Consider the following 15,057-nt stretch of genomic DNA (forward strand, 5'->3'; position numbering starts at 1 on the left):
TTTTATTAATGAAACTAAGTTGGTTTTTTCTTATTGAAAGAAAATAAAAGAAAAGAAAAAACTTTTGTGATCTGGGGAGTATCCAAAACATTTTAAAGTTTTAAATTAAAAAAACCTCATATCAAAATTAAAATAATAATAATAATAAATAAATTAAAATAAATTGGGGAGTATCCAAAACCTTCACAATTTTAAATTAAAGAAAACCTCATATCAAAATAAAAATTAAAATAATAATAGTAATATTAAATAAATTAAAATAATAATAAGAATAATAATAATTACGTCACAGGAATTCATTAAGAGGGATTTCATCAAGTGGTTTTCATCGTCTGTCCAGATTAAATGAATTACTACCGCTTGTTAAGTGGTGTGGAAAAACCATGTGCTAAATCATTACATTGTATTGACGCAGTTTTGACCACAGTAGTCTAACGAGGCAGAGGAATTGCCCGGTTTCCATCACCGCCTGGAAAAATGTCCGGCTCCAGCCACCGGAAATTCCTCCACCCTCTGCCACCTTTCGCGAGCTCCGCCACCATCTGCCACTGTTCCACATTAAATCGTGATATGATCTCGTCTGACATAATTCTTGGATTCCGCCAGATTCTTACCATGGAGAGTTAATGCTCATTTCAATTCGAATTTTCCCCAAACCATGGGCTCTACAGCTCCCCTAACCAATTCACTCATTTCAATTCGAATTTTCCCCAAACCATGGGCTTTGCAGCTCCCCTAACCAATTCGACTCGACGTAGAATTTTCATACCTGTGCTCTGCAGCTCACCAGCTCACCAATTGACTCCGAGGGAAAACTCCACCCCGCGCTCTGCAGCTCACCACCCAAGAAACAGATAGGCAGCAAACCAAGCTCCCCATCACCAGGCGACAGACAGAGGCAGGTTCATTCATCCAATTCATTTTTGAATGCTCTTCAATCTTTCACTGGATAAACTAAAATCAAATACCATGAAATGTTAATGAACTCTTCTCACCTTCCCACCACTCCTGTTTCTTCACTGTATTTACTCAAAATCCCTACACCCTCGGCTATCCTCACCTCGCTATTCCCAGGCAGTGAAATCTTTACGCTACCATGAAGAGAGATTGGCCTTACGTGCCAGCGATGAATTTGCCATACTATTTGGTAATGTGTCAAATGAAAGGCCTCATAATCAGGGCCTGAATCTTTTATAATCTTCAGATATATGTTTTCCTGATGACGAAAATAAATGGATCACTTTGCATATTATGCATAAAAATCCATGAAAATTCTAGTCTGCTTTGGTTAACATGGCTCTTGTAGTGTAACAAATTTTAATTGTGATGAAAGGAATCAAAAATTTTTTCCAATAAATTTTATTGGGAAAACATACTGAATTGATCTTTATGATTTAGCATAAGATCAGGCTAGGCTTATTCATTAAGTGGGTCATGCAAAACAAAGCAATTTATCATCATAAGGCAGTATAAAATTCGAGAAAATATAAATCAATTCATAGTTGGGAATAGTTGCCTTCCACCATTGAATGTGGTCCTGAAACTCCTTAATTCCCAAAAGTGAAGGGGTAAAGCAATGGTATCATTCATTCTCCTGATAATATTAGCAGGTTGCCAAGGACTTTAGGCCTAAAAAAAATAATCTCTCCAACTCTTTCACTCATTTACAGGGGTTGGTTCAATGGATGGATTCAATTTCCTCTTCTCATCCACCTTAGGGAAAACCTCTTGTCTCAACATTTTCCATTTTACCAAAGCAAATATAAGGCCCATAACAAAAAGTGTGTTTCCTATTGTGATCCCAACAATCACCCCAGTGCCTCTCATCTCACAGTAGGAGAAAGAGGGTAAAGAAAAGTCACTGGAACTTATCTTCTTCCCATGTAACTTCTTGTACGCACCTTTGAAATAGGTCTTTTTTCTCAAATGTACCATAACCATATCTTTGATTTTAAAAGACATAAATCTCCTATATGTATCAATGCACTATGTATATAATGTGCCCTTCTCTTTCAATATGTCATGGTCTTGTGCAGGCACCCTATTCCCCATGTGTTGTTAATTCCTCCAAAATCACCACTCCTTTGCATGTCAACCAACAAATTTATTAAATTTGTTATTCTTGGATTGAGTCCATTATAAGAATTTTAAAGGCCAAACCTTGTTGATGTTTCACAAAGAAGTTATATGTGAATTGTGATTGTACCAAACCCTAATTCCATTATGTCAACATGTTCTCGATTAAGCCTCAAAAGATTTCAAACACATTCACTACCTCCCTCATGTGTCTAATGGATTGCAGCTTTGTCACCATCTTATTCATTGTGGCTTTTGAAAAATGATTAAGAAACCTTGTTTCAAGGAGAATGGAAAGCTTCAATGGGATTAATCACTAATAAGGGGGGAGACATTAAATCACATTGCAACTTTGTCACCATCTTCAATTTTGTCTTCCAAAAATGACAAAATCCTTTTTCATGGGAGAATGAAATGCTTTATTGGGATTAATCACAAATCAAGGTAGCTTAAGCCACCCTTATATGAGCAAGGTGAGTTTGATTATGGCTATGGTAGAGAGGTTTGGGATGTCTCACCTCACAATGGAGGTGCTTTTGCTAGCCTCACGCCTAGGAAAAATCTGGATTTATAATACCAACATGTTATTGGAGGATGGCATAGGTGTAGAGGCTCTTCAATGTTTTTCCCAATGCTCATGTTGGGTTTAGCTACCTAACAATCACTCTAGTCTACAAGTTCTGTCTGACTATTTCTGGAAATCATCAATGGAATCTAGCTATACAATTGTTCATGAAATTGCAGTTTTTTTTTTGAATGCATAAATAGATTTGACTCCATGAAAAACCCCTAAAACACTGGAACTGTGTGGATTCATCAGCTGAAAGCTGCAACTACAACAATTTCTAACTAGATTTAGGAAAAAAAAATTAATAAATATGACCAAATATGGTCTAAAACATTGAATGTTTATACTACATCATGATCTCAAAACTAATTGTGTTTTCTGTAACTTAGATGGTTTTAGATGTTTTAGGGATAGAACAAGTTCACAAATATGAATTATTGTCTTCTACTTTATATTTAACTCAGTTTTTTCAGGTTGAGGTGCATGACACGCATTGGAAATTGTGGTATAGTTAAAAATCCAGGGTATTCGAAACAAAGAGGAAAGAACCAGAATTGATTTGGCAATTCCGTGTCAAATCATTTTTGCAACAGTAGAAAAAGTATGCCAACTCATCTAAAGTTTAATCAAAGTCTACAAAAAAGAAGAAACAATAGAATGAAATCATGTTTCGTATGATGCTTTGCCAATTTTTCTCAATGCCTAAAGAAGCATAAGAAAATTCCCCCTCTTGGCATGCCTGAGAAGGAAGAGCAGGAAATTTTGAATTTATAAAGAAAATGCATGCTTTCTTAGATATTAAGATGGACAAGATTATGAGGATCCCCTATCCCCCAATTGTAATAGAAAAGTTGTTCCAAATGTTGTTGATAAAGTTCAACCCTTAACAGGTGTAGTGTGAAGGAACCGTTCATGTAGAGTGGTTGAATAAGTTTCTTGTGATGTTATATGACAAATTTCATTTCTGTCACACATAAGGCATATACATGAATCATTCTTTGGTTAGAAAATGCTCTGTTAGTCTAGGGTTATGTGGTTTTTGGTGTATGGATAGTCAGTAAGGATAAATATTTTTAGATTTTGCATATGGCATTGAAAAACCAGAGAAGCCTACTATAGTATCACTTATTTTAAAACTCATAGATGTATTTGGGTCCTATTATGAGCATTTCATCCATATAAAAACTTATCTTGATCAACAAAATACAGAATATTTACTAGCATTGGAATGCTAAAATATAAATAAGGACGAATGTGCTGAATTTATACCTAGAGATGACATAATATTTTTTATTTCATTCAAGAGTTTCAGATTAACACTAAAACAACTTCACACATACCCTAGAGGTCAATTAAGAAAAGTATAGTTTATTGGACTAAAAGAAACTTAATATTATATTATAGGCTAAAAAGGATGGCAATATAAGATAATTGAAAAGGGAGATTAGTCATGAAGATTTTTTATAAGCTTGACAAAAGTAGATATACAAGGACATGTTATCAATAAATATATCAAAAAAAATTTCACAAAAATATCCAACTCTTTGTTGCAAGCAATTCCAATAAAGTGGTGATTGCTAGATGTTTTTTTTGCAGAATAGTTGCCAGTATTGAAAGTGTTGCAGTGTAAATGAACACAAATATGCACCAATTTATATCCATTGAGGCCACTATATTTTCAGTTCTTGTATTCCTCTGACTAAAATGTATCTCTAGAAAGACAGCAAAATGATATTAATTCAAGAGTTTACAATCTCACATGATAAAACCACGTTGTCGATACCCGTAGAAGTTATAATCATTCAGGTGATCGCTTGCTCATCAAAGTAAAAGACCTGATATTATAGGCTTAAAAGGACAGTACCATAAAGTAAATGAAAGGAGATTAGTCATGCAATATTTTCGTTAGGAGTAGTCTAACAAGGCGGAGGAATTGTCCGGTTTCCGTCACCACATATGATAAAAAGTGGGTTAGAGCCAAATGTATTTGTAGAAAACAATCTCATCAACATGTATGCTAAATTTGGAAGTGTCAATGATGTGCGCCAAGTGTTTGAAAAAATGTATGAGTGGAATGCTATTTCATGGAATACCATGATTACATGATATGATAAACAGGGTGCAATTGAGTTTTCTTGCCAAATGTTTGACGAAATGCCTGAGCAGGACTTGGTTTCTTGGAATTCAATCATTGCAGGATATGCAAACACTGGGGATGGGGAGAAGGAACTTGGTTATTTTGTCTGAATGCTGAGGGTAGGGATGAGGCCGAACTGGATCACTTTCACTAGTGCTCTTGGTGTTTGTGTTGGTATTGAAGATTTCATTGCCTTTTCTTTGTTCTAGCACATCTCTTTTGCCACGGGTCGTGGAATGTGAGCATAATGATTGCCTGCTATAAATTTCACATATATTATGGCAACACTGAGAATCTTTGAGGATAGACTACTAGTAGAATTGTGATGTAAACATACATTGTAGAAAGCCCTTTCATTCAAGTCTAGTCTTGCTTAGCAAATGGTCGCCCTCAAAAAACATGGCCAACATTCATTGGATTGCATCTGTTCATGTTGTCAAAGGAATCTTTCCTTTTAGAAACACCGTGTTCAAAGTGAATGAGGCAAGAAGTAGCATCTTAAAGGAAAGGCTTGCATCAAAAAAAATTTGCATCCTTTTGTGCTATTTATTTTTGTCATTATTTAGTGATTGATATTTTAGACCTGAAAAAAAGCATAAAAGAGGTTTTATATTTATATATATGTTGGATAACTTGCTAAGATTGAAAGTTCAGTTCTAATGTCCTTGCATATTGTTTGACCAGATCAGTTCAAAATCGGCAAGCGAAGCAAATGGCAATATATCATGGATCTTCAGGTGCAAGACCTCAAAGGAAAAATGATGTTATCTAGTAAAGACTTGGTTTGGACAGAAATAATAGAAAAAAACAATAGTATTGATCGAGTTGCTGTAATCCCATTACGACAAGTTGTTGACTTTATCAAGGGAGAGGAAGAAAATCCTATTGCTCCATGTAAATTCATACAAAAAACAGAAAAAGAACCAAAAGAAAGAGCTACCGCTGCATTGTAATATGAGATGTGAGTATTTAAAATATGTATTATTTAGATCTTTTGAAACCATGGTTATCTTTCTTTGTATGTACTAACAATTTAAATTTTTGGTGTAGTTATCATTGTTCATTTGGCCTAGAGGACAAAAGAGGAAATCTTCCAACTAAACGAAGGACCTCATTTGTGCAGAAGAGGGGTTGCCAATGCCACTTTATTGTGAAAGTTATGCATGAAATTCTTGATAGAGCAATATTAACTTTCAATATGTATGAACATGAAGATGGGGAAGGTTGGGCTTGTCATGGTCAATGTGACACTTCAGGTGAGACCAAGACCTTGCATAGGCCAAAGCTTTCAAGGGATATTGTTGCATATGTAGAGAGTTGTTTCTTTTTGGGAGTGCCTGTTGATGTAGTGTATAGAACCCACATTAAGAGACATGTTGACATCAATGTGTAGCTCAAGATAGAGATTTCTTCTTATGCAGGAAAGATATTTTAAACATCTAAAATAGGTTGGCGAAGGGAAATTATCAACTTCACAAAAAGGATGAAATGAGTGTAAACCTTTGGTATCAAAAGCATTGGGAAGAATTTTTCTTTTACCAAAAGCCCAATGGTGTGGAGGTTCCTTTTATAATAGGGATTCAAACAAAGTGGATGTTGGAGACAATGGTCAAGCTATCTCACAATAGCTTAATAGCCATGGATTCAACATTTAATACAAATAAATATGGGGTAAGTCAGATGCCAATGATTGATTGAATATATTTATTTAAGTTGTATACATTTAAAATGATTAATAACTTGTATATGACCTTATGTAATGTTGAAAATGATAGTATTAGTTGTATACACTCGTGGCATTTGATGAACAACAAAGCGGGTTGCCTATTGCATGGGTCGTGGCATCACAAAACACATAAGATGATATTTCAATATGGCTGGAGCAGTTCATGCACAAGTGTTTCCAAGCCCGTCCTGATTGGAAAGTCAATGCTTTCATGGTTGATGATGCACTGGCTAAAATCAGTGCCTTGAGGTAACTTTAACATTGTCATGATATAACCAAACTTGTATTATTTCTAAAATTACCAAACTAAAATTCATTGAATATGGCAGGAGGATCACAGGTTGTGATGTGATCTTATGCGCTTGACATGTATGGAGGGCTTGGTTGAAAAATGTCAATCGATTGGCCACTAGTTCCATAAAAGCCAATGAGATGTTCAGTGAGTTAGGTTTCATCATGAAATACACTCTCAATTATGAAGTGGAAGATGCAATCAATCAATTTTTTATCAAATTTGTAGATGAAGAGAAGTTCTTAGACTATTTCAGCAAGAATTGGATCACTGGAGATAAGATTCGTAATTAAACATTTTTTTCATATTATATGCATGTTTTTCTTCTATAAAGGTGATATAGTGAGACTAGCATCATTCTATTTGCAATTAGGTATGTGGGTGAAAGGTTCTTGGGAGTTTCCTCATGCAAATCAGGAGACCAATAATGTTGTTGAGTCATACCATTGTTACCTAAAAACAACATTTGTATCTGATAGAAGGAAAAAATGTGCCTGGAGGATGGATTGGTTATTGCATATGCTACTAACAACAGTTGAACCTTGCTATCGGTTCAAGGAAATATTAAAAGAAGAAAGATTTCTAAACAACTACAAAAGAGAAAAGTAGCTAGAATCATGAGTGGAATGAGCAAGAAAAACTATGGACACTGATTGTTGTCCTCATGAAAGCATAACCCATGCTTATTGGGTGAGAATTCAGACAGATCAAGGTAAAAAATACCTTGTCACCTATTATTGTACGGATTTTATAACATGTGAATGTCCATGGTCTATCCGTGGAAACATTTTCAAGCATGCCATAAAGGTTAATTGGTTGCATTTCCACTCGGATAATTCAAATCCATTTCTTCATTAGCGTGGAGAGGATAACATATGCAATGACCCACCCGAGATCAATATAGAGCCTCAAAACCATGATGTAGATGTCGATTCTACTCTTATGGTCACAAATATTGTTGATGCAGATGCCAAGGCACTTCATTTGGCAAGGAAGGAGTTGTTTATCTATACACATCTCACTTTAGATAACCCTCCTACTACTTTGACAAATACAATCCAGTTGACTGGTATGCTTAAAAAAAATTTGGATGAAGCCAATAATTTGTATGTTACTGATTTTGACTTCACACCTAGATTGGGTTCTCTTGATCCATCTTTGAAGAGGAAGAAGATTTTCCTTAGCCCCACAAAGAAAAGAAGAAGCAACAGAAAAAACAATGGTTTGGAAATTGATTTAAATGTTGATCCATCAGAATATGAACGATTTGAGTTTCGATACCACAATAAGCGAGGATGTCATAGATCAAATAATTCCCTCTCTCTAGTTGTAGGTTAGTTTCATGTGTTGAATAGAGTCATGGTTTTAGATTTAATTATTTAATCATCACCATTCTTTAACATGTGGTATGTTTATTTTTATAGCAATGCAACAACCACAACCATAGCAATAACCCAAGACCAAAGGGAGATGCAAGATCATCCAACCTTACCTACCATTCCAAGTACATTTAACACTCTTTCATTGTATGTGCACATATACCTTGATGCTCTAGAAAATTTCTTTTCGATAACGTTTGACACTTTTCTAGGTAACTATAGAATAAGTGGAGAAGCATCATCTTCTACCATGACTGATCATCCATGGAAGGACTTCAACTCTAGTGGGAATCAATGAGGTATGCACAAAGAATTGATAAGCTAGGTTTTCATTCGTTAGGTGGGTTGCCCTTTTTCATATGATAAGTATATTTATGTTTCCCTATTGTTATGTTGTTATGGAAATAAATTTTTCATAATCTATTCATGGTCACTGAAAATTAGGATTGCCAAATGTGATCATTATTAGTGTTTATTTTTCTTCCCAAGCATTTCTTGCTAAAACAATGTTCAGTCCTCAACACCTTTCCCCCACTAAGGTGTTAATTGTATTTCCTATGCCAAAGTCATGGGCTTTACATGCCTTTTTATGCTTGTTCATGGTTGAGGAGAAGGACCATCATATGGGTTCATTGCTCATGCTGTTATTTTTTCCCTATCCATCATGTTGGTTGTCAAATAGAATCTATTTACTTATTTATGTTCATGAAACATGTTTGATTTTTATACTTAAACATGTAGTTACTATGTTCTCATACCTATGTTCATGGTTCGATGTTTATTATATTTATAGATCTTTATATTTTACATCTTTATAAAGTTATGGTTAGATGGTCAAAGGCCAATGAGGTTTGAACCTTATCATTGCGTTTTTTGTTGTTGGATTTTTTATTCCTTGCCTCTAGTCAGAGATCTTGTTGGATTTTCATGACTTTATCAAGCTGATTTTGCCTCCATGAAATAGTATATGATAGCATAGTAGATTTTTATGTTATTTTGAACATGCCCTCTTCATGATTTGTTGATATTCACTGAATGATGTTCTGTCCTTTTATGCTTGTGATAAAGTGTTAATTGTCCTATTGCCTAAATCAACATTGGTTGTTGTATTTTAGTTATGTGTTCGGTGAAAGTGTTTATTTTGATCTTGTGTGCTCGTGTATATAAGCATGTTTATGTTCCTGGTCACATATAGTTTATGGTCTGCTAGGATAATGATGGTGTTGATTATTTTTCAAAATTTTAACGTGGATACTCTTTTTTTTTAGGTTGTTCTATAGTTCTGCTTCCAATCGAGATTGTTCATGCATTGGACCTCAATGTGGAAGACATGAATTCTCAACCAAGCACACAATGTGGTCTTTTTCCAAGCATGTAATTCTCATCCGAGCACACAATGTGGTCTTTTGCCAAGCACACAATCTTTATCTATACAAATATTTTTTGTTGTAAAACGCATCATGGAAGTGATGGTCATGGTTGAAGGCTTGTATTTTATCTAGTCCATGGTTTTCAAACTTCTAGTTGTACAACAAGTGATAAAGTTGTGATAGAATAATTTACCTTTTTATAAGCATCATTACATCAAATGATGCTCTGGAAGCACGAGGGAAGTATTATTCAATATTGTGGTACTTTCCATGGTCTTGAGGAAATAGTTCTAGCATTTTGTAATAAATTGAATATAATGAAATCCATTGTAGTGAATTTCTTGCTAGCAATCTATTATATTTCCAAACTTTTGATGTTCAGCTCCACTCCATTTTGGTATCTTCCTTTTTATGTTAGTAAAGCAGATCCGTTGCAATCACTGTACTTATCATTCCAATGGTAACCCCTTTAAATTATTAATTAACCAATTTAAGCTAATAAGGAAGATCCTTGCAAGTGTCCACTCTATTCCATCTATGTTCCTCAAACATGCCAATGAAAACACTAATTCATTCTTTGAAATCTGCTCCCCTCACCATATTTCCATTGTTGATCAAATGGCTCTTTGATGCATATAGTAATGACAATATTCCTATACCCACCTGCCCCTGATAGTTGAAATGGCTTAGGCATTTTCTAGGAACTACAAAATTCCATGTTATATTACACTTTATAAATTTTCCAAGAATTTTTTTCCTTGCTCATTTCCCTTATTAGAATTTATAAAATTTGACAACATTTAAAAATATCGATGGGGTTCAATTATTTGAAACAGAGTTTTAGGTTCTAGAATTCCATAGAATATATATTTAATGAGATTTCTTCATCCATTTTTTATATTCTAGAGTACCCAAAAATGTGACATTTATGTTGGATTCATTCTAAATCCAAATGAATCCATCTTCCCCAGAATAATGAGTCCCGGGGAAATCATAGACATCTCTGCATTGTCATGAATTTGACATGGCTTAGGCCTAGAAATGGCATTGGTTCTAACAGAATTTATAAACTTTTCCATGCCCACAGTGCACAAAAGACAAGTAGAATCCCCAAATATATGGATCATATGATCTAATCACTTCTAGAATTGTAAAACTCTTAGCCACTTCATAAAAGCAGAGTCTAACTGTTCTATGCTTTTACCCTTTTATAGGCATATTTTTTGGTCATTTACAGTATGCTAGTTGTAGGATCCAAATACAAATCCATCATACTAAACCCATCTTTTAAGCTGCAATTTGTACAATAGATTTAGATTCAGTGTAATACAAAAAGAAATTGATGGAGAAAATGATAATGGTATTTAATTATTCATGTCCATTTTCAAGACTCAAAACTAAAACTACATGCCTGGAATATCCATGAAATCTTCCCAGAACATCCCTGAAATGGCCAGCAAGTCCTCGAGTCCCTGATGAAGTTCTCAACAGTTTGTGTACATTTACTAGGGTTCCCCAAGTGCCTGAAATGCCAGAACAATGGGTAATTGGTTATTTTTTTAGGGGGGGGGGGTGGCGGGTAGGTCCCTATTCAACATAATGATTAAGATATTAATTCTTTCAATGAGTTCAGATGTCAACCAAAATTTGTTTAGAGATTCTGGAACAACTCTTGTTGCTCAAGAAGCTAACCATCATTGTTAGACCATTTGTAAACAAGGGGTATCTCAACCAACCTATGAGGATGCCCTTCTAGAACCATGTCTTCATGGATAGGCAACTGCTACAAAAGTAGCAATCAACTCAGAAATCGATCAAATTTAATGTTTTTTCACATGCACTGGTGTACACTGACTGCCAACCTTTTATGGCTTCTTTTTCAATTTTAAGCAAGAATGGGGTGAATGTTAATATGCTTTGGATAGTATCCTTGGAAGGCATAGAATTATTGTTCAATATAGGAGTATATATTATCAAAAGCACAATAAAATATTAAATTTTGAACAAGTGTCTGCAAAAATATGAGCTGACAAGTTATTGTGTCGTTCTGGATACAAAGTCACTACTGGATTTGAAGGAATGAGTTATTCATGAGAAAACAACCTTATTTATATGCCACAAGTTCTTTAATGATGATTGGTCCCTGTTCAACATAATGATTAAGCTATTAATTCTTTCAATGAGTTCAGATGTCAACCAAAATTTGTTTAGAGATTCTGGAACAACTCTTGTTGCTCAAGAAGCTAACCATCACTGTTAGACCATTTGTAAACAAGGGGTATCTCAACAAGCCTATGAGGATGCTCTTCTAAAACCATGTCTTCATGGATAGGTAGTAGCTACAAAAGTAGCAATCAACTCAGAAATTGACAAAATTTAATTCTTTTTCACATGCATTGGTGTACACTGATTGCCAACCTTATATGGATTCTTTTTCAATTTTAAGCAAGAATGGGGTGAATGTTAATATGCTTTGGACAGTCTCCTTGGAAATCATAGAATTATTGTTCAATATAGGAGTAGATATTATCAAAAGCACAATAAAATACTAAATGCTGAACAAGTGTCTGCAATAATATGAGCTGACGAGTTATTGCGTCGTTCTGGATATAAAGTCACTACTGGATTCAAAGGAATGAGTTACTCATGAGAAAACAACCTTATTTATATGCCACAAATGCTTTAATGACGATTGGTTGGATTGTCTAAGGCATGTTCTGATGGCAGTCTTGGTACAGGAAGGAGTGTTAATCTCCCAAATTGTGAGATTATATCTTCTACTTCCGTTTCCAGGTATAATTGCTCATTCAATGTACTCTCTGTCATCCACCGATAACCTTTAGGGAATCACTTGGTTAGCAGAATCCTCCAAGAATAGTAGAGTTCCACTAAACCTCCACTAGTTCCGACTCGACGATGATATAAACCATAGCTTAATAAAACTTGAAATTCGCCTTTAGAAACCTGGAACCATACAACTTAGCCGATTTTCTTTATAAATTGGGACCACAACACTTTAGCAGAAATACATAGAATTACATGGAAAACAACACGCCAACACAAAAGCTAGACTTTAAAGATTATATACTCGCGTTTATAATTTTCGTCGACTCTTTCTTCTTCACCGTTGATCTATCCAAGATCCAATGGTTACAATACTCCCTAATCTCGAACCTGCTCCACCTCTGTCAACCATTGATCTGACACCAATAGATCTGATAGCTCACAAGCATATCAGCTGACTAACCTGCGCACCTTAAACCCACCCAATAAGTGGTTTCTCTTGCTCTCCTCTCTGCTACATGGCACGTTCTGTATGGAATCGGAGCCCAAAGGGTGAATACCGCTTATGACCTTTCTTGCGCCCGATAACCACTTGGGTTTTCTTCAAACCACTTCGTTAACTATTGGTTGATCAATTCTTTAACTATTGGTTGATTCGTTAACTGTTGGACTGTATTGTTGAGGAGTTTTCACCAATTTAGTTTTGTTACTAAAAAAAGTGTGACTTTTCGTTATAAAGAGGCTTTTTGTCATTATAAAGGCAGGCTTTTCAGGAGTTGTTGCAATTAATCTGGAAGACACTATTTGTGCCAAGAACAGTGTTCATTGGTTCATACTGCCTTGGATTTTCCCTTAGTTGGCATCCACAACATCTCAGGATAGTTTCAGATTGTATATACTGAGGATTTTTTAGCAATCAAGCATTGTTACTAGCCACCAGTGTTTTTTTTCCTTCTACTATTAGTACTATAATTTGCTATTAAGGCCAATACTATTTCTAGATGTTTAAATTTTCCCTTTAAGAAGAAAGTGCCAAAAGTATCAGATTCCATATCATGGAACACTACAGGTTTTCGGAATTGTCAATATCATCAAAAATTCCAAAACATGCACAATACTAACATGGTTATCAATGGTTCAATGTTTGCTATGTATTATGTTTCTCTTTCCTTTTTCCATATTCCTTCCCCGTTGGCTAGGTGAACTCTGAACTTTTGGTGGTGCAGTTCAAGACATTTAGGGAAGGAGAGACTCCTTCAACTAAGCAACTAGATAATTTCATTTAATAAAGTCAAAATAATTACACTTTTGTTTTTTACTGCAGATATTGCTGCATTGGTTTTGGGTTAGATGATATATAGTGTTGAGTATAGGTCTATGTTAGGATATGTCAATTTGGCAAATGCTATTTTGGAACTATTGATTGTTAGACTATAAGCGAGTTTGAAACTTATTATTTAAAAAAATTGGCCAATTTAATCTATCGGAATACATGTGTCTCAAGCAAATCCTTCAATAGGAAGATACATTTTTCTTGCTTGTAGGACATTTGTGTAATTTCATTTTGCTAATAGGATGAGTTCCTAATTGGGCTTCTTAAGTTGATCTCTTCCATCTTTCTAACTCTTTGTTATTTTAACATTGATAACCTGCACATTTAAGCAGTTTTACTCTTTGGGTAGATGTGCGAGAAATTCAGGATAAGCTGGTTGAACCTTCCCTCCTTTATAGATTTCCAATGAATACAGGTGAGAAAATCTAACCTAGGTTGGACAACTGCAAGGGGCAATGTTCTTCGCATGGTTGTGATGGTAAATCATTTTGCCAACTGTGTGAGAAATTGACGATAAGATGATTTTTATGAGTTACCAAACTTGCCAATGGAGGCGGGGGGGAAATATGACCTAGGTCGGATCACCGTAAAATCACGATGTTGTTAGCATTATCGTGATGGTAAATTATTTTGCCATCGCAACAACATAGATTTTATGCATTTACCCTATTTACTATTACACTGCTTGGCTCAATGCATTGCAAAACTTACAATTGCTATCCAACAGGATGTACTTATTCCTTGAGGGATCATGTTTCACCTGTGCTTCTTTTGATGTAGTTCGGTATGATAAAATGTTTTAATAAAGTAGATATCATTGACCTAAATATTTCAAAAGAATTAGTTTGTGTTTAGAGTCTAGAGTCATGCACTTCAAATTTGATCACCTTGTATCAACTTCCAAATTTATTCGAAATTTCAATTTTAGAATGTTTGATACCTGCAGTACGTTGTATATCTGTGGTTTTTTTATGAACACCAATAGAGATTTATGCAATTAGGTGTGCTTTCACATTAAATAAGTACAAGTACTCTACTCATTATACACAGGGTATGTGTTTGGACTGCATTCTTATTGGTTTTGCCGGAAATTCTGGGTGCATTCTCAATAATCAACAGGTTTACCAGGGTAGCTGGAGAGATTTTTGGGATGCTCATCACCATGTTGTTTGTGTAGCAGGGTATCTAGGTATAGTTTTGGGTGCATTAGAAAATGATCATTCTGCATGATTCACTTTCCATAGAAGCTTACATTGATGAGTTCCTCTTATTAGTTCCCTTCCCACACTCTACAATTCAATTTCTTGCAAAACTCAGATCCTGTTCTAGTCTCAAATTTGGTTGTCTATCCATATTGATTCAAATATTATTTTTGGACTACTTTTTCTTATT

This window comes from Pinus tabuliformis, chromosome 5_1 (assembly GCF_031772625.1).
Source record: "Pinus tabuliformis cultivar Carrire ecotype Pingquan chromosome 5_1, CPIR1, whole genome shotgun sequence".
Taxonomy (NCBI): Eukaryota; Viridiplantae; Streptophyta; class Pinopsida; order Pinales; family Pinaceae; genus Pinus; species Pinus tabuliformis.